The sequence below is a fragment of the Monodon monoceros genome, unplaced genomic scaffold (assembly GCF_005190385.1).
Source record: "Monodon monoceros isolate NGI ecotype Baffin Bay Population unplaced genomic scaffold, NGI_Narwhal_1 Super_Scaffold_15, whole genome shotgun sequence".
Taxonomy (NCBI): domain Eukaryota; kingdom Metazoa; phylum Chordata; class Mammalia; order Artiodactyla; family Monodontidae; genus Monodon; species Monodon monoceros.
The window spans coordinates 54,165,831-54,184,253 of NW_021703771.1; the positions used below are offsets into that span (position 1 = coordinate 54,165,831).

General features: G+C 35.3%; 1 protein-coding gene and 1 non-coding gene across 2 annotated transcripts in view; both read left to right on the forward strand.

Moving 5' to 3' along the window:
- Positions 1–18,423, forward strand: part of RSPO3 (R-spondin 3) — a 75,912-nt gene that overhangs the window by 51,557 nt on the left and 5,932 nt on the right. The gene's annotated exons all lie outside the window — the stretch shown is intronic.
- On the forward strand, positions 14,054–14,126 carry TRNAG-UCC. Its single transcript has one exon. It is a non-coding gene; the product is annotated as a tRNA-Gly (tRNA).

The following is an 18,423-nucleotide window of genomic DNA, read 5'->3' on the forward strand; positions in this document are numbered from 1 at the left end:
GCTTTTTTCAGGATTTTTGTCATTTATCATTTTTGTCAGTTTGTCATTTTTCATTGCTAGATGCAGAATCTAAAACACTAGGTTGCAAACCAGCCTTAAATTGGCTAGGAGCTTAGGAGAAGTACTCTGAACACTTTTTGTATAAACTCTAAGGAGGTCAGATTTAGAAAAATCTCAGCTGCTGTACTTGGATCCCATGAGCCACTGACTATTTATAATTAATATTAATAAATGGCAGATGACAGATGTTTATTGCTTAACTAAAAATGTGTGTGCAATACTAAATTTAAAAAAACAAGTTAGTTTGAGACCCAAAGGACTTGAATATATGTATTTAGAATACTGAAAAGAATAAAACTACCAACATGTGATCCAGAATCTTCTAACTGCAAAAACCCAAAGTTCCATAGGAAACATAAAACTATTTTTAATTAATGATATTAAATATTCGATTTGCCATGAAATGCTATTCCTTTAAACTAAAAGGCCTGTTTCACAAGCCTACATTTCTCTGGAAAGGAAGCTTATGAATAATTAAAAAGCCCTTAACTATTGATCTTACTGTGTAAAATCAAGTTGTTTAACATATACAGCTTTTATAGTCAAATTTTTAAAAAATCCAAATTCTGAGTGGGTTTAAATCCTAATATTCCATGGAGCCCCACTAAATAGTACAACAACTAGAAGGGAATTTTCTCACCACTGGACCCTAAGGGGTAAAGCTAGAGTAGTTGTTACCTAGTTATATTATTCCTGGGAACTTGATAAGACGATTAAAATGGAGATGAGACTTCTAATTATTAAAGAAGAAGTAAAAATGGTTTTCCAGGGTAATTATAGTGGACCCCAAATCACCTTACAAAAAGCCAAAGAAAATACTTTGCTTGGGTTGTATATCCTTACTCAAATCCAATAACCATAACCATTGACATAGATTCTTTATGATTGGGCTGTGATTTAACAATATGATTTGTCTAAATCTTGGCAGTTTTGCATAATTATCTTATGTAGTTCTTCAAATATTTTGGGCATGTCTGCATTGTTGTTATCTACTCCATTTTAAAAATGAGGAAATTGAGTGTGAGTAGTTGACTTTAAATCACGCATAGGAAGCAACAGACACAGGACCCAAACCCAGACCTGACTCCAAGTCCAGTGAAATTTCAAGTAACTGAGGCTGAAGAAAGTTTATAACAACCTTAAGAGTGTTAGCTAGTAAACAGATGAATCAGGACTAGAATGTGGACCTTTTGTCTATTAATCCAGTCTTCTTTCTACACTGTCTCTTTCAACACTTTTGCCACATATTCAAGATGACCATTTATTTCTATTTTTCCGACCTTTTAAAATTATACACAGCACACATGTGGTTGGCATTAGCCGTTATTTCTTATTATTGTCATTTTGTTGCTGATAAAATTGAGAACCTTCTATTTCTATCACGAAATCTGCTAAATCTTTCTGTTTTACAATCATTTTGTTGTTCAAAGAACAAACTTGAACTTAATGAGCAAATTGGCCTCTTGCCTCAAATCACACTGCTGTTTTAAAGCCAAATGGTTTTCACAAATTGCTAACATCGTATTCAAATGGAGTAAATGGTTATGTTAGCAGCATCACACTGTCTAAACAAAGACGCTGCCAGTCAGTAGAGTCAGTGACCTTCAGGCTCTAAGTGCCATGTGCAATTTTCACAGGGTTATGTTTAAATATGGGACCTAATAAAGATCCTCATTTGGTTTTTTAAAAGGTTATGAAAATTAATACTCCATCCAACTACTATAAATTAACAATGAAGACGTAAAATGAAATTTACTAAAAAATGTATTTCGGAGGTTCAGATTTTCAACTCAATTTACGAAGTATACATGGTCTCCTAAGTGTCGTGTGAATCAGTGGATATGCCAGACGTGGAGCAAAGTTCCCAGCCCAGGAGGTTTCCAAGCCTGAAGCAAGCTGTAAGAGGACAGAGTTCCAAGAGAGAACACATTGTGCATGTACGAATAAAGCAGATGCAGCATGACTTTTGGTTTGTTCTTTGGGAACTCACGACTATATGGAAAAATCACATGCTGCTCTCAGTTGCTGTAGACATCTGCTGAAGGCACATGAGATTGAGGCTAGGGCGCTGGTGCAAAATTCCTCCTAGAATATAGTAGCTTAACTTTGAAAACAAGGGAAACTGACTGTTAGCAGAATAAGAGTTTCACTATAACGTTATAAATATATAGCATGCTCCTCCAAATAGGCAAAGAGAGGGCAGGAAGCTATTTGTTTGCAAAAAGATGGGAGCATGTATTTCCTCTAGTAGTATTATTAGATAGCTATTTACAGACTTTAGTTTGGGCTGTCAAAGACCAACCCATAAACAGTGTGTGTGTTTATGATACCTTGTTCTTGGCAAAAGCTTAACAATTTAAAGAGGCTTTTAAATATTTTTTAGACATGAAATTGAGCTTACAAAATAAGCTTAATGGCAAGTCAGTCAGAAACACATGGATATGTTTTCTTTAAATTATATACAGATTTTCAGAATTAAGATGTGGTAAAACCTACTAGTGATCTATTAAGCCTTCTAAAGCACTTGAAACATAATTAGAGATTTTCGACTTCAAGGATGGCCTAATGGAAATAAGAACAAATTGGTGGCTGCCATTTTGGCCTTGCCTGTGTGTTTTTACAAACACTTCACTAAATCTCATTTTTGAATAGTGGATATGCTCCCATCAGGAAAAGACCAAGAGGTGTGAAGAGAGCAAAAGAAACATGGGATGTTAAGAAATCGGGGTTACAGATACATTATGAAACTGCTTATATGCTGGATTTTATTTTGTTGCTGCTGTCCTGTGGGAACATGAGGACCATGGCTTTACAAGCTGACCTCACTGACACCATATTCTCTAGAGCCATTAGAATGTAACTAGTCTAACTTCATTCTGCTCAAAATTTAAGTATGTGTGTGCTACATGGTAATTAAAACTAATAACATACGGAGTCAGAGAACTGGGAACATAGTCACCAACACATTTTTCTTTAACAAAGCCCATTTTGTGATCTATTTGTGTTTATTCTCAGCCATACAATAGATTTACATTTGAAGTACTCAGTAAAATTTTCCTAGGCCAGTTTGCAAGGATGTCTGATAGAAATAGTGTTTAGATTTATGGAGACGCTTTCTACCTTTGGGCAGCTTTATCTTAACTCTTTAAACTAGCCATGGAATCATATGAGTGAGTAACTCTTTCATTTGTATTCCTGAATTTAGGTACAAATGCATGAAGATTTATTCAATTTTAAAACTTTATAGTCAATAGATTTTGTAGCACATTTCAATACAAAAAGAAGGACTATCCCAGCTTGTTGAAAACACTCACTCTCCCTCTCTTTATGTTCTATAATTCATTTGTCCTCTAACATATATATTTTCCTAGTATGAGTTATTTATTGATTTGTGGTTTTATCCCTATAATTGACACTTAGCGTCTCTTATCTTGGGTATGCACATTTGTTTTGTTTTGTTCATCTGTCTAACTTAGAAAATTGAGTTCCTTTACTGAAGACAAAGTTCCAAAGCATAGTATTTAATTTTTGTTAGGGTTGGAGGGATGCATCTTGTTTAATATTGAAAATTCAGAAAATCCAAAGGAATAGCTTTGCTAGTGTTTACAGAATATGTTTGAAAAACATGCAATTGTGATACTTTCCTCAATTGCATATGATTAATCTATTGCAGTCAAGTGGAAAATTGGTTAGGTGACTGCTTCAGTTATCAAATAATACTTCCTCGTAACATTGATTTTTTTCATAAATGATATAAAGGGCTGGAAAAGTTTATACTTTTTGATAATTTAAACACCTCTAAAAACAACTGTTGGTTCCAATATTAATTTGCATAACAAATCCTTTTTCTCCCTGAAGGTATTACAAAGGTCAATTTTAGCACATTTATCATAGTCCATTCTAAATCATAGATCCAAATTCATGGACTTGAGCTGATTTTTTTTTTATTACTTTGCCTGATTTCTGTTACCTCCATACTGGTCTCAATCGAAAACTAGTAGGAACAGACCTAGTATTAAACCCTGAATATTCTTAAATACTGTATTAAAACTGGCTCACCAAATTTTCTAATACTGGTGAGTGAAGACACTTCATATTGAATGAGGGTATTGTTAGCTGTATTCTCTCCAAGATTCATCTTAAATTTTTTTGTTATAAGCAGTGTGTATTTATAACCAAGAAACATCACTATTATTTTAAAACACATATAAAGTGCCCATTTGAAAATTATATGCTGTTGGATGCTTCGTAATGTTAAACAGATGCAGACATAAAGACAAAAGCAAATTCCAGAGTATTTTTGCAGCCATGAAACCACCATAAAAAGAGGTTTGTGACCCCAATGTTACCTTAACATTGTCTTCAGCATTTCATATTTAATTATAGTAGATTACTCACCAATATAATAAATATAGATTTATGAGATACTTTAATGTTCTTAAAACAAATGAAAACCACCCAAGAGGAGCCTCACCAACCCTGAGGTTGTCCAGATTGCATTGGCTAAGATTAAGTGGAAGATCATTCATCTCCAAGGGTCATGCAATTAATCTCAGAGTGGGAGTTAAAGCAATGACTAAGCAGAAAAAGAAGCTGAAGTACAAGCCTGTAACAAAAGGAATTGAAGCTCCAGTGTCAGGGAACTTGTTATTTCCTTTTTCTTGGTGAATAGACCTAAATGCTCACTCCTTACTATCAGCTTCTTTGGGTCCTAAAATCCCACTTGTTTTAGGTCAGCCATTTTTCATGACTATTCTTAATATGGTCAAGCAGATGGAAAGAATAAGCCTTTAAAAGAGCACAACGTGGGGCTTCCCTGGTGGCGCAGTGGTTGAGAGTCCGCCTGCCGATGCAGGGGACGCGGGTTCGTGCTCCGGTCTGGGAAGATCCCACATGCCGCGGAGCGGCTGGGCCCGTGAGCCATGGCCGCTGAGCTTGCGCGTCCGGAGCCTGTCCAACGGGAGAGGCTGCAACAGTGAGAGGCCTGCGTACCGCAAAAAAAAAAAGAGTAAAATGTGTTTTAATGTCTAGGAAAGGGGGAAAAAAAGCACTTTATCTTAGGAGTCACCAGAAAGAAATTTAGGTTGAAATTACGATAATCCAGGGTTTGGATAATGAAAAACCTCAAGACACATTTTAAAGAAGAAATGTTTTACTCTAGGGTTTATATATTTATTTAATTTTAAATAAAAGTCAAAGTTCATCTTCATTTAACTCAGGTGACACCCGTTACAAGGTATGAATTCCTTGTAGCTGAATTACTATACTCTTGATAATCCCTGTGATTCTCTGTGGCAGCAAATTTTTATTTCTAATAAACACTACCTGTTTCCACCCCTTCCACTCTACTAAGATTCTCAAACCTTACATTTTAAGCCAAGACTCTTTCTGAACTTGCTCTTTTCCTTCATGGTAGAGTCTTCCTCTAACTGGGGAGAATTCTGACCCAAGGTTGGCCTGCGTTTGGGGTTTTTAATGTGATGTGCCACGGCTGATGGCTCACAAAAGTGACTGCTAAGTCTGCTGCTCATGTCAGTGTTCCCACTGGATATTTTGCTCATTCTTTGGGAATTTAGAAGAATAACAAATAACCAACAAATCATCAAAAACTATAACATGTTACCCAATTCTTGGGAATAAGCCAATGAGACTAAAATCTGCTTAAATGTCACAAATGTGAATTCCCAGCCTTTCAAGCTACCAAATTGTACCAAACACTCACTGATGACAATTCCTTACCTCAGCTGTACAGAAGAGGCACATTCATCTGGTTAGCTGTCAACCATGAGAGTCCGTCTCCTTCTTAAACCCAGCTGGTCATCCAGCAGACAGGACCTGTGTATTTGCCCAGAGACAGCAGAAGATAAGTACCCTGTCAAAAAGAGGACGTGGATACAAATGTAATCTGGGATTCGTTGGAGGTTGGCACCAAATGTTCCATGCCAGTAATAAGTTCTGGTCACAAGAACTTAACTCTATATTCTATTAGAATTTTTGATAAGGTGTGAACATAGTAAGTCAGGAACTATAAAGATGAATAATCAAAGCTAGGTGAAAAACTAAATTGATGAAACAGGAACTGAAAAGAAGTTTTTAAAAATGTAAATTAAAAAGATTTGCATCTACTTTCTCTTTTTTTATAACTTGAGTAAAAGAGATGAAAGACAAAGGGAGAAAGGACTCACAAGAAGCCAAACTTTTTACAAATGTGCTTGTTTTTCCTCAAAAGTCAATTATTTAATGGCTGTCCAGGGAAGGGAGTCAGAGAGAGCCAAGTAGTGGTCTTAAAGTTTTGTTTTTGTTATTGGCGTTTTGCTGGGTTTTTTAATGATAGAATAGAATAATAAATTTTATTTCACTAGTATTAGTCTCAGTCTGTTGGATACAGTCCTTTGACTCATTTCTGAAATAGAAATGAAGTGTGAAATGAAACTGGTATTAATAGAATATTAATAGGTATTTACTTAGCTGCTCTTCTAGGGCTTTACATCCTATGAGAGAGTCTATAGTCATCTTTAATCCAAATATTGAAATGTTAACTAATTCTATTTCACTGTATAGATTTTTAAGCAGTAGATTGTATATTATAGTTAAGTAGTAACATTTTATAGAATTTGGGTTGGACAACAACTTTAAATATTACAAACAACTCCTTGAGATTCTCTAACATATACACACATGCTTTTTACTTACTAAACTCATAACAGAATATATGTCTTAAGGCAGCTTTAATTTGAGTCCTACTTTTTTCACATAATAATAAAAATGAAAGATAAGTAATATGATTAAATTTGGGGCAACTTAAATTTTAGGTACCTCTTCGAGATTTTCCTAAAATGATTGGAAGTCTGATAAATTAAAAATATTCTCCATGCTATAAATATGCTCAATTATAAGTCAAAATAAATAGTAGAGTATCTGTTTACTATAAATTTTCAAAGAAAGACATTCTGGACTAAGGGTCAACATCACCATGATACAACATTTATTGCCTTGTATTACATATTATGTATAATATAATAATATTATATATATAATCTTAGGCATTTCCAAAAGATATTTATCTTTTGTGAGCTTCTATAAATCAATAAAATACATGGATATACAAAATACATGTTGTTCTAGATTTCAACTAGATTTTTTCATATTATACTTCAAAAGTATGAAAATATCACTGAGAAAGGAGCATCTGTGTCTTTTCACATATAACTTTTCTTGATTATTCCTAAGAAAGCAGACTAAACATGCAGTTCTGACAAAATGCAGCATCGCATTTTGATTTCTGGTTAGCTCAGAAGCCTTCACTGGCTGAAAAAAGTCTCTGAAAAGGGCAAAACTTTCTGACCTCAGGAGGTTCTGATAGGAAGAACTGAAGCAATGAACACCATGAGTACAGAAAACATTGGAATAAATTCCCCAAAGTTCTGTAACCACATTGGTGTGGGCACATGGAGGAAGGCATAATTTCATTCTTAAAGAATCTCCCTGTCTTCACATTTTTCTCATTTCTCTTAAAGCTGATCTTGCAGATGATACACTCCAGATGAATTTCTGCTTAATAGGAATCCTTGTTCACAAATTGACACTGAAAATGTATGCACCATATACAAAAAAGTAAGATGGGAAGGACCCATCTTGTTTCACAATTTGTCTTATAATTAATCAGATCATTTTTAGGAAAAGCAAATTTTCGGTTCTCACAAGAATTGGATAAGTATTAGAGGTATGACTTTTTAAAAAATTAGTATTTCTGACACAGCTGCTTTTTGCAGGCTTGGTCACCAGTAAATTCTATTTCTCCAAATTTCGAGGAATAAAGTTGCCAGAAAGAAATCTGTGGTGCTTATGTTCTAACAGTCTGTCTAGACAAGTTAGATGCTATTCAGAGCCAAGATGATCCATTCAGGTTACCTAGAGCATCTGAATAGTAGGATAGTGGTCTTCAAAACCATTTTTGGCATATATTTATGAACTGAAATATGAGAAAACCATTACAAAGTTTGGGCTCATATTAGTTTTCTACTGCTGCCATAAATTACCAAAAATATAGTATCTTCAACAACACAAATGTATCATCTTACAGTTCTATATGTCAGAAGACAAACACATGCCTAATTAGGTTAAAATCAGTGTGTCCACAGGGCAGTGTTTGTTTCTAGTAGCGCTGGGGAAAATTCACTTCCTTGCCTTTTCCAGCCTGTATAGATGGCCCACATTCCTTGGCTCAGGGCCTCTTCCTTCTCCTTCAAAGCTACTAATGGCAGGGTGAGCCCTTTGCACATAGCATCTCTCTGGCCCTCTCTTCTGCCTCTTCTTCCTTGTAAGTTCTTTTAAGGACTCATGAATTAGACTGGGCCTACCTAGATAATCCCAGATATTCTATCCATCTCAAAGTCAGCTGATTAGCAACTTTAATTCCATCTGCAACCTTAATTCCCATCTGCCATGTAAAGTAGCATATTCATAGGTTCCAGCATTAGGACACGGACATCTTTGGGAGGCTATTATTCTGCCTGCCACACGGCTGTTCCAGTAAAGTAGATCATGCTTCTTAGAAATTTGAAGGGCTCCCAATTTACATAATGCTCTCTGAATGGACCCTGGGTAAATAAATGATTACCAAGCCAAGGACCAAACATCAACGAGCATTGCTCCTTTTTATGAAGTGAACATTTACGGTGATGACTTCCTCCATAAGAAATTGTTGACAGATTCGGCTAAGTCTGCCCAGTTCTTTCATTACTCTGCCTGTGTGTCCCCTCTGACTATCTCTCACTGATTTAAAAAGGAAAGTTAATCCTTCTCATAAACAGACTAGAAAATATGACTAAATCCATCATCCCTAACTCATCATGCATGTGTTGTGCATATTAATCAGTGGACAAACCGAAGCTTAGAAAATTGGAAGCTGGATGTGATGGAACCATGAGTAAGCCTTGTATCCTTACTGCTTCCAGCTGGGGTGACGTAATGATGCCATGCCTCATATAGAACAGTTTTATTTACTGGATCACATCATCACCAAAAGCAAAGATTCCTTTACTAAAAAGAATATAAAGAAACTGACAAAGCAATATAATTGTGGCAAAGGCAAACTAAGTCTGATAAATAACTTGATGTCCTACTAGAAAATCTGTTTTTATGAACAGAATTGTCGTTAAACTCTTTTGCTGTTTAAGCCTTGTGGTATCACCGCTTGTCTAGCTCTGTATGATTCTGGCATTGAACACTCTGCCTATTCATCCTTTCTTGTGACTTTATGTGTTGAGTTACTACTGTATGCCAGGAACCATGCTAGATGCAAGAAGTGAAAATGACAAGGAAGATACACAAATCTGTATGAGACTCACTTAAGAGTTCACAATTTCATGTGAGAGTTAGTTGTAAACAAATAATGGCAAAATAGATGGGTACAATGTTCTGGAAACAGAGGAGGTAAAGTGTTATTGGCTCTTGAAAAGCACGTAGAATTCTTCCAGCTAAAGAAGCTTTCCATTAAGGACGAGCATCTAAGGCACAAAAGCAAGAAAGAATGTGATGTGATCAGATATTCATGAGACATGTGGTATAGCTGAAACAAAGGCAAATTAGGGTAAAAAATAACACTACAAAATAGACTAGAGTCAGATTCTGAAGGGCCTTCTAAGCTATGTATTCCCAACTTTGGAAATACAGGCACAGGGGAGATTAAAAAAAACAAGAGACCAACAGGAACAGCAGAGCAGCCCTCCGTGCTATAAGGGGGTAACCTGACAGCAAAGTGGAAAACAGCTGGAAGCAAAAAAAATGCAGTGTCCCTAGTTTTGCAGAATTACACTCTGGAGATGGTAAGAGGCTTGAACTAAATGAGAATGAAGAGACAATAACATGTTTGAGCAATACATAAGGAGTAAGATTTTTAAAATTTTAAAGCAGATGGACTTGAGTGGGTTAAGGACTTCCACCAAAAGTCTTAAAAAATTAAGGTTTTATTTTAGTCAAATTAGGGCTCTTCTGTTTTCAAAGGTGATTTGATTTACTCAACTGTTTTATATCTTCATAGAGACCACCACCACCATCATATCATCATTATTTTAGCGGTTATAATTTTATTATTTTTTCAATTTTCTAAGTAGTTATATATCATTTGTTCCTCACACCTATCCCAAGTAGTGAGAAGAATAGGAATTATCTGTTCGTGTGTATAAATGAGTCAACTGAATCACAGAAAGCGCTTCACTTAAGGTCACATTGCTGCTAAGTAATATAGCCAAGTCTAAAATATACATTTTCTGATACCCATTTCAGATGTTTGACATTTAATTGAATGCCACACATATTTTTAAGCGCATATTTTTTTAAATGAGGTCTTGAGAGTTTAAGCAACATCCCCCAAGGATAGAAAATGACTAAATGGTTTGGCAGAGAATCAGACTCAGATCTTTCTAACTTCAAAGTCCAAGGTCATAGAAGCTATAATTGACTGCATCCCTACTCACCTGCTGGAGAATAACTGGGGAAGGCTTCATGGAGGAAGCAGCCTTTGAAATGTATCTTAAAGGATGTATATAGGCAAGGAGTGATTTTCAAAACATTTAACAACTAGTACAGCAAAATATGTTAATATATTAATCCATGTATGAATCAAAAATGTAAAATATATTAACATACATAAAGAATACAACTGCTTATTATGTGTTGTGAGCAGTAGCAAAAATCATCTATTAGAGCATTCAGTGATCTCTGAAATATTTGCTGATTTTTAGAAATCATGGGTATTGTTTTCTGTTAGGAGAGATTCATCACCCACACCTAGACCTGTTCATACTCAGGGAAGGCTGCCGGGGAGACAGCCTTCTGTGCTTCACTCCTCAAGGCCTGTGCATCTAAAAAGCACCAATAGAGTTTACAGGGCCCCAAAATGTACTTGATTAAGGGTGGCCAAGGTGTAATAGAGAAGAAAGGATTCTTCTTCCCATCCCCTCAACCCCCAGCACAGCAGAGAGATAAATCTGCCAATCTTACTCCTGCCATCCTTAAATATTCTTACTCCTCAGCATTTTTAATCACCTCCTGACTACTACCCTTTTTCCTAAAAGTCCCCTGGAGATAAGGGAAGGGTTTATATCAATCATTGGTCATATATTCCCCTTTCTACCTTCATATGGTCTTCAGGGACACAGGAAGATTGTGCACTTTGCTCAGAAGGTAAAAAACCAAAACATGGGATATTAAAAACTATTTATTCCTTTAGAACATTTTTTTCTATTTCATTTGGCCTTTTTATTTCCAAGAGCATCTTATTTGATTCTTAAATACTCAATTAAACAATAAGGATTCGTTTTTGTGGAGATGGTGTTAAGACAGATTTCATTCCTTCAGAAACTGTTACAGTTTCTTTCATTTTCAGCTCATTTGCTTAAGTCCTTCCTAGACTTTCTCTCGTTAATTGCATTACACGTGCCATTTGCTGCCCTTGCTACACCCTCTTAAATTGACAGTTTCATCATATTACCCAAGGGCCCTTCCTTTTGGTGGAATTCCACCGAACACAAAATTCAATGGATTACAACAAAAGCCACAGTCAGTCAAAACTCAAGGGGAAATCAAGCTTCTGAGACTGTGCAGTACCACTTCAAAAGCCCTAAGATTGGGCCAAGATGAGCCAGGGTCATATTTCATTATTTTAAAAGAAGACAACATTCCCTACTCCACCAAATAAAGCATCATTTGTGCCTGCTATAGAAGATAATTTAAGGAAGAAAAAAGCTATTTCGCCATCTTTCAACTTTTCATAATCATCCAAGTCCCTTCCTTTCCTCCTCCATTTCCCCACTCTCTCCCTGACCACCTCTTATTCTCCAGTCTCAGAAAAATTTTCTTAGGCCACTCTTTCCTAGTTTTGGGCTGAGAGGTTGTCCACATTCCCAGCCTCAGGGAAACCTTAGAGCCTTCAAATCCCTAAAACTGTTCTAGAATTTAAGTTCCTTCTCACAATAGTAGAGAGGATCCTCTGTAACCTCTCTGTCGCAACCTGGACTCCTAAGTTCTCTACTTGATACAGCCTTAGGGATACTCTAGTTATTCGTCATTGGTTTGGTCCCAAAGATGATCTTCTAGAGCATGACAAGTTAAAATTATTTCCCTGCAACCATGATGCAGCTCTCTGGAGTGGATTGTAGTCACTTGAAACCAATATTGTATGGAAGTGGCTAACTGGCAGAGGACTCCATAATAATAAATGTCATTCATTAAGACAAGTTGTTCAAAATACTGGGTAATCACAGCATGCTTGCATATGTGATAATAACACCAAAAGCATCTCTCTCTATGTCTGTCCTTCCCCGTCTCTCCCTCAAATAGAATGACAAGCATTAAATCAAGAAAAGGGAGCATTATTCATCTTTTCATTCAATTTTTTCAACCAATATTTATTGAGTCACTACTGTGTACAGGCTCATGCCAAAGAGAAAGGCAAAGCTGCCACATTCTTTGGAGCAATGGATTCACACGAACAGAGTGAGAGAAAAAGTACTTAAAACAGCTTGTGTTATCTGCTACAGGTGAAATACACCCCTTATTATCTTATTTACATTAATGAAGAAACTTTATTTCTTGCAAATTTTAATATAGTAGAGGCTACATGGGGTACTCTATGTTTTCTAAGCTATTTAAGAAGTCAATAGTTTGGGATAGAATCTGTAACAAAAAAAGAAAGAAAATACTAAAACTAGTATTACTGAAACTAGTATTAATAGTGAAAACATTTGAGAATGTACTGAAGTTGCATTAAAAAAATTAGCTTTACATAAGTAATCAATAAATTGCTGAAAATACTAAATTATAACTATAAAAGAGTGTGACATCTTTACTAAAAATATGGAGTAGCACACACTAGATAAAACGCTTGGTAGTTGTTTTCCCCCCTGTGATGTAATTCCAGATTAGAGTTACATTTTTCCTCCATCAAGCAGTAAAAAGCTTCAAAGGAAAGAAAGAGTGGGATGTGGTAGAATGAGAATTAGACAGCACAGTCAACTAGTGCATAAAATGATAAAAGTGACTAGAATAATATCGACATTTCTTGTATAATCAGTCACTGCCAATGTGTCAGCAAGTATGAGGCCATCTCCTCCTGTCAATACAACCGAGTACACAATTTGGGTAAGGGAGGAAGTACAGCACAGTCAAACATGCCTATCAACACTTCTTTTTTTGTCTCAGAAGAACAAAATTCTGAGACAAGTTCTTGGACCAAATGGAAATTTATCCAAATGAAAGTCAAATGATAAATGCCAAGAGAATATTCTTTCTTTGGAATTCTTTCAGTTCTTCAATTTAACCAGCTGGAATGAATTTTCAAGTAGCATTCTGTTCAGACTTTTGAAATGAAGGACTTTCCTGTTAATTGGAAAACTATATTTCATGAAAGATGAAGACAGTGCTCTTGGCTTAGTGATTCTCTTTAAAAAAAAAAAAAAAAGGCGTTTGGTGGATATTTACCATAAACAGATTCCAGAACCTGTATTTCAAGTATGAAAGACTGAACTGTGAACCTACACACCTAACTGAAGAAAAATGGGAAAATTCAAATACCAGTGTTATTCTGACTAAGCTCTACATGAATACACACTGTCATTGTGTTCTCTCATGAGAGGAATATGTGAGGATGAAAAACAGTTTTAAAATATCAATTGTTAATTTTCAGAATCAAATATTGATATAACTGAGGTTTTTGGTTCTCTAAGGTAAATGAATTGGGTAAGTCAACAAATTTAAGCGTTCTTTATTGTGTTACTTTAGCATGTGTTAGTGGGACTGGGGTAGGATGATTGTCAACTCAGAAAGATTTAGAGCAAGAGAATGAAAATTCACCAAGAAAAGTTCACCAAGAAAAACATTTTTAAGACTCAGATTTTCAAAGCAGTCAACACTTCAGGCAGTACTTTCAACTTATTGTTGACTAGTGGTATATTAAATAAAGTTGTTACATTTAAAATTTAAATTGAGGACTTCCCTGGTGGTCCAGTGGTTAAGACTCTGCATTTCCACTGCAGGGAGCCCAGGTTCGATCCCTGGTCGGGGAACTAAGATCCCACATGCCGCGCAGCTCAGCCAAAAGAAAAAAAAAAAATTTAATGACACAAAAGTAGGAAAAATAATTTATCACAAAAATATGAAATGTTTTTTAAACATTCATTATAGTGAAGTATTAAAGAAATCATTGCCCATACTTCTTAAAGGAATCACTCAAAAGATGGTCTGACAATTGTGTATTCTGCTTTTAAAATAATTTTGTAGGAAATCCTATCCATAATAAACTATCTTACATACTTTAAGTCTGGCAATATGCATATGATAGGAATTTTCAAAGAGGCTATTCCTAGAAAAAAACTGGGTGGTGTTTTTTATATTTAAATTGCTGCAATAAAAATTTTAAAGGATGATATGAAAAAAATTTTGACGTAAACATTCCATAGACTCATACATATTCTCTACCTTGATGTATAAGATGGTAGCCTATAGCAGCAGTCAACATGAGTTGAGGGTGGGCTGTGAGGAGGGAGACAAGGTAGAGAATGAGTGTTACAACAAAGATAAACACATCAATTAATTTCCAAGATACTCATTAATACTTCGAGAAGACTGGTCTCTACTGAAAATTTTGGGAGGACACTCAACAATGCTACTAGGCAGGTTTCAACGGTTTTTGAAATAGCGGTGCCAGCCATATCACTGTCTAATTTCTGAAGATAAGCAATATACACATATCCTCGTAAATTCATAAACAGTATGTGAAACAATCAAAATATCATATGCAGAGTCATTTTTTGTAAAGAGAGCAGTAATAGTCATTTCACAAGCTACTCATGAATTTCATGGCAAAAGTAATGAACAAAATTTGACTGATTTAATAGGTGAAATTTACCAACACGTTCTTTGACAGCAAATGAAAATCAGAATAAGTTTACTTGCTTATCCAATAGATGAAATTGTATAAGACCCAAGCTCTAGTTCAAAACACACTATGCAAACATGCTTAGATCAGGAAATTTTCAGCATGTAAATTGTATGTGATTTAGTTTCCAAGAATTTTGTAATCTAACCTAATATGCTGGGTAGAATTTCAAAGTGAAGTTAAGAAATTTTGCACTGAAAAAAACAACAACACTGAACTTACTAATTTCAAGTGAACTTTCAAACAAAAGGTAGTTGATTCAAAAGAAATTAGCCCACATAAAAGAATACTAAGCTTAAAATAGTTATGTAATGTAAATCGTAATGCACTGTTATATTTTTTAAATATTATAAAATAAAATACAGGATACCCTTTACTTTTATAATGAGTAAATTGTAAATATTGCAAATAGTAAAACATTTTGGGTTTCTTTTTTCTCCTTGCACTTTTAACTGTCCTTTTAATACTGATGACTTACAACAAGAAGGCATCAATAGTATGCAGTATCCAGTATCTCTGACAGCTCCCTTGGCACTCTAGGTAATGTCCCTTTTGAGTGCAAGAAGTCCAGGGTAGCATTCTAGACAGCAGAACCATGAAGATGGACTGGAGTTGCGTTTGGGGGAAAGGCACATGGAAAGTTCTGTTAGGACGTGGAGCGAGAATTCAAAATTTCAGATCTTCAATCTTCAGTAATGAAACTATTTAAGCAACACAGGGGAAAAAATCTGTAAAGGCCTATTGACCACAATCAATTCATAAGGAGAGTATTTGATTTGGCAAAAGCAAGTTGATTATGCTGAAGCATATTATGGAAATATAGATTCTGAAAAGTTGTTATTATTGGTGTTTATGATATCTGCCATAAAATGAAATTATTTATAATGGGACTGCCTTCAAGCTTCGGTAGGATTGTGAAATTTAAATTCATACAGTTTTTCTTTCTCTTTTTCTGATATTAAATGTAACAAAATATAAAAATCTCTGATAATTTTATTAGAATTTCAAAAATGTAATAGTGGTAGTTTTAAAAGTCAAATAAAGTTTCTAAGTTAGATATGAATGATAAGATACATATATGTATGCAATATCCTACCTCTATGTGATTGGGAGACGAGTGGAAATAATGAAAACTAAACAGACTTGTAGCAATAAAACAGAAGAGGGTAGAGCATGAGGTAACTGGATGGTGAAGACACAAAACATCTACTGCAAAGTGCTCTTAGGTTCTGAGGAGCAACTGGCAGCTCAGGAAACTGAAGTTTCAAGAGGTCAAGTAAGTATGTTCTAATATTTACAAAACCTCTATGTTTTCCTGTTAGTCCACACCCACACACTGTCTTTTCTTTTTTGTTTTTTTGTATTCAGTAGTTTAAGTGTGAAATAAAACAAGAATACAAGGATGTCGTGTCACATTGTGCTCTATTGAGACACAGTTGTGGAGGCAGAGGAACACGGCGGTTAAGAAGAGCCCTCGTTTTCCTCATCTTCCCATGGAGGTTATAATAGGGCTTATAGACACAGTGCTCGCTCTTAGAAGTATGCCTGGCACATGGAAGTGTTCATTAATTTTTAGTTATCTGTCATTGCTCTTACTATTTTTAAAAACAGACAGCTCAAGTCATCTTCTCCTTGATTATTGCAACAGGATTACTAATTGGGAGTTTAAGGAGCAAAGAGAGGAGAACCATAAATAATCCAGCTTAAGAGAAAGTTAGAAGAGTGAGGAAGATTTCCCTGAAGGGGTGACATGTGAGTACTTAAGTCTGAGTTAGCGCAAGGGATACTAGAGAATGCATTCTAGGGAAATGAATCAAACATACGGGATCTGTAAACACTGTGAGTGTGGCAGGTGAAGTGCAGAGGTGACTAGGAAGAGAAGGATGAGGTCTTCAAGGTTGCTGACTACATAAGCAGGGGCCAGGTCACAGGACAAGCATCCTGGGCGCCATGGCAAGAAGTTTGGGTTTATCTTCTTTCACGTCAGAAAATTTACACTCAGTGCCTTTCAGTCAGGACAGACTTGTTTCAGAATCCCCAAAAGAATGACACAAATAGATTAACATCTCTTACATTAACCATTTTCAATTGGTGGCAAAATGTTATTTCAGTCTTAATATCTTTGCAAAAATGGGCTCAAGGTAACTCCCCAAATTACAGCACGTAGCAGAGCATGTAATGATACATCAAATTATTTTTCTGCAAATAGTTACTCAGAAGCATCTTGGAAGTTAAATGGAAGTACAATTGAACTAATTCATGTATTAAACTATGGTTGACCCTTAAACAACTTCAGAGGGTTAATCCAAGTATAATTTATTGTCGCCCTCCATATCCATTGTTCCTCTGCATCTGGGGATTTAACCAACCAGAAGCTATAGTACTGTAATATTACTGTTGAAAAATATCCATGTATAAGTGGATCTTCACAGTTCAAACCTGTGTTGTTTAAGGATCACCTGTACAGAGTAGATAAATCACCTGTACAGAGTAGATAAATCAGGTAGCTTAAATTTCCATTTAGAGAAATTGTCGCCTATTTTTTTTTTAAACCTATCATTCTTTCATATTTTCCCTTTATTTGGAATAAATTCCTGAGTTAAAATAATAGCAAAGAAATAAGTGTTTCTATTTTATTAAAACAAAAACAAAACAAAAGGTTTTAATGCATTTCTCATGTCAGTTCTATTTGGTAATAATATAGCTGATAAGGAATTTGGCCTTGCTGACTTTCAGCTCTGTTCTTCACCACTGGGTCAAGCTGTCCTGTCCTGTGCCCACAGTTCAAAGACCCTTAAATATGTATTTACACGATAAATCGTATTTGCTGAAGAGGTTATACTGTAGCAATTTCCCCTCCTTTGTGAAATTTCTTCAGTGATGTCTTAACAAAAAGGAAAAAAGTTGGAATTTTCATCCTCTATACATAAATTTCAGGTCCAACTCTAGATCCAAAATTCATCAGATTAACCCCATTTTCACGCCACTTGTGTTCTTTTGAAGGTATAAAGCCTTGCCTTTCCAGTTGAATTTCCTTCTACACCCAATAAAGAGAAACTACCTAGCAATAAATTTTGTACTTTTGATGGGATATTTATTTAATTGGTTTGAATCATAGATTCAGTCATATTTAGTCCTCAGTTTAGAGTGTAGGATACATTCTCAGCTTTTTGAAAGTCTTGGAAGTGGAGCTACTTAAGCTCAATAGCTCCCCTTAGTGGTATCTTGCAAGAAATTCACCAAGAAGCAGCTTTTATAAAGACTTGGACACAGATATTTCTAAACATCTGGAAAACTGTGAACTGATATTCATAATTTGAATAATTCTCAATAAATAAATTATATTTGTGATTCTAAGGAGAACAACTCTTTTATTTATAACCACATTATATTTAAAAGGGTGATTGAGCATTTTCTGTGGTTTT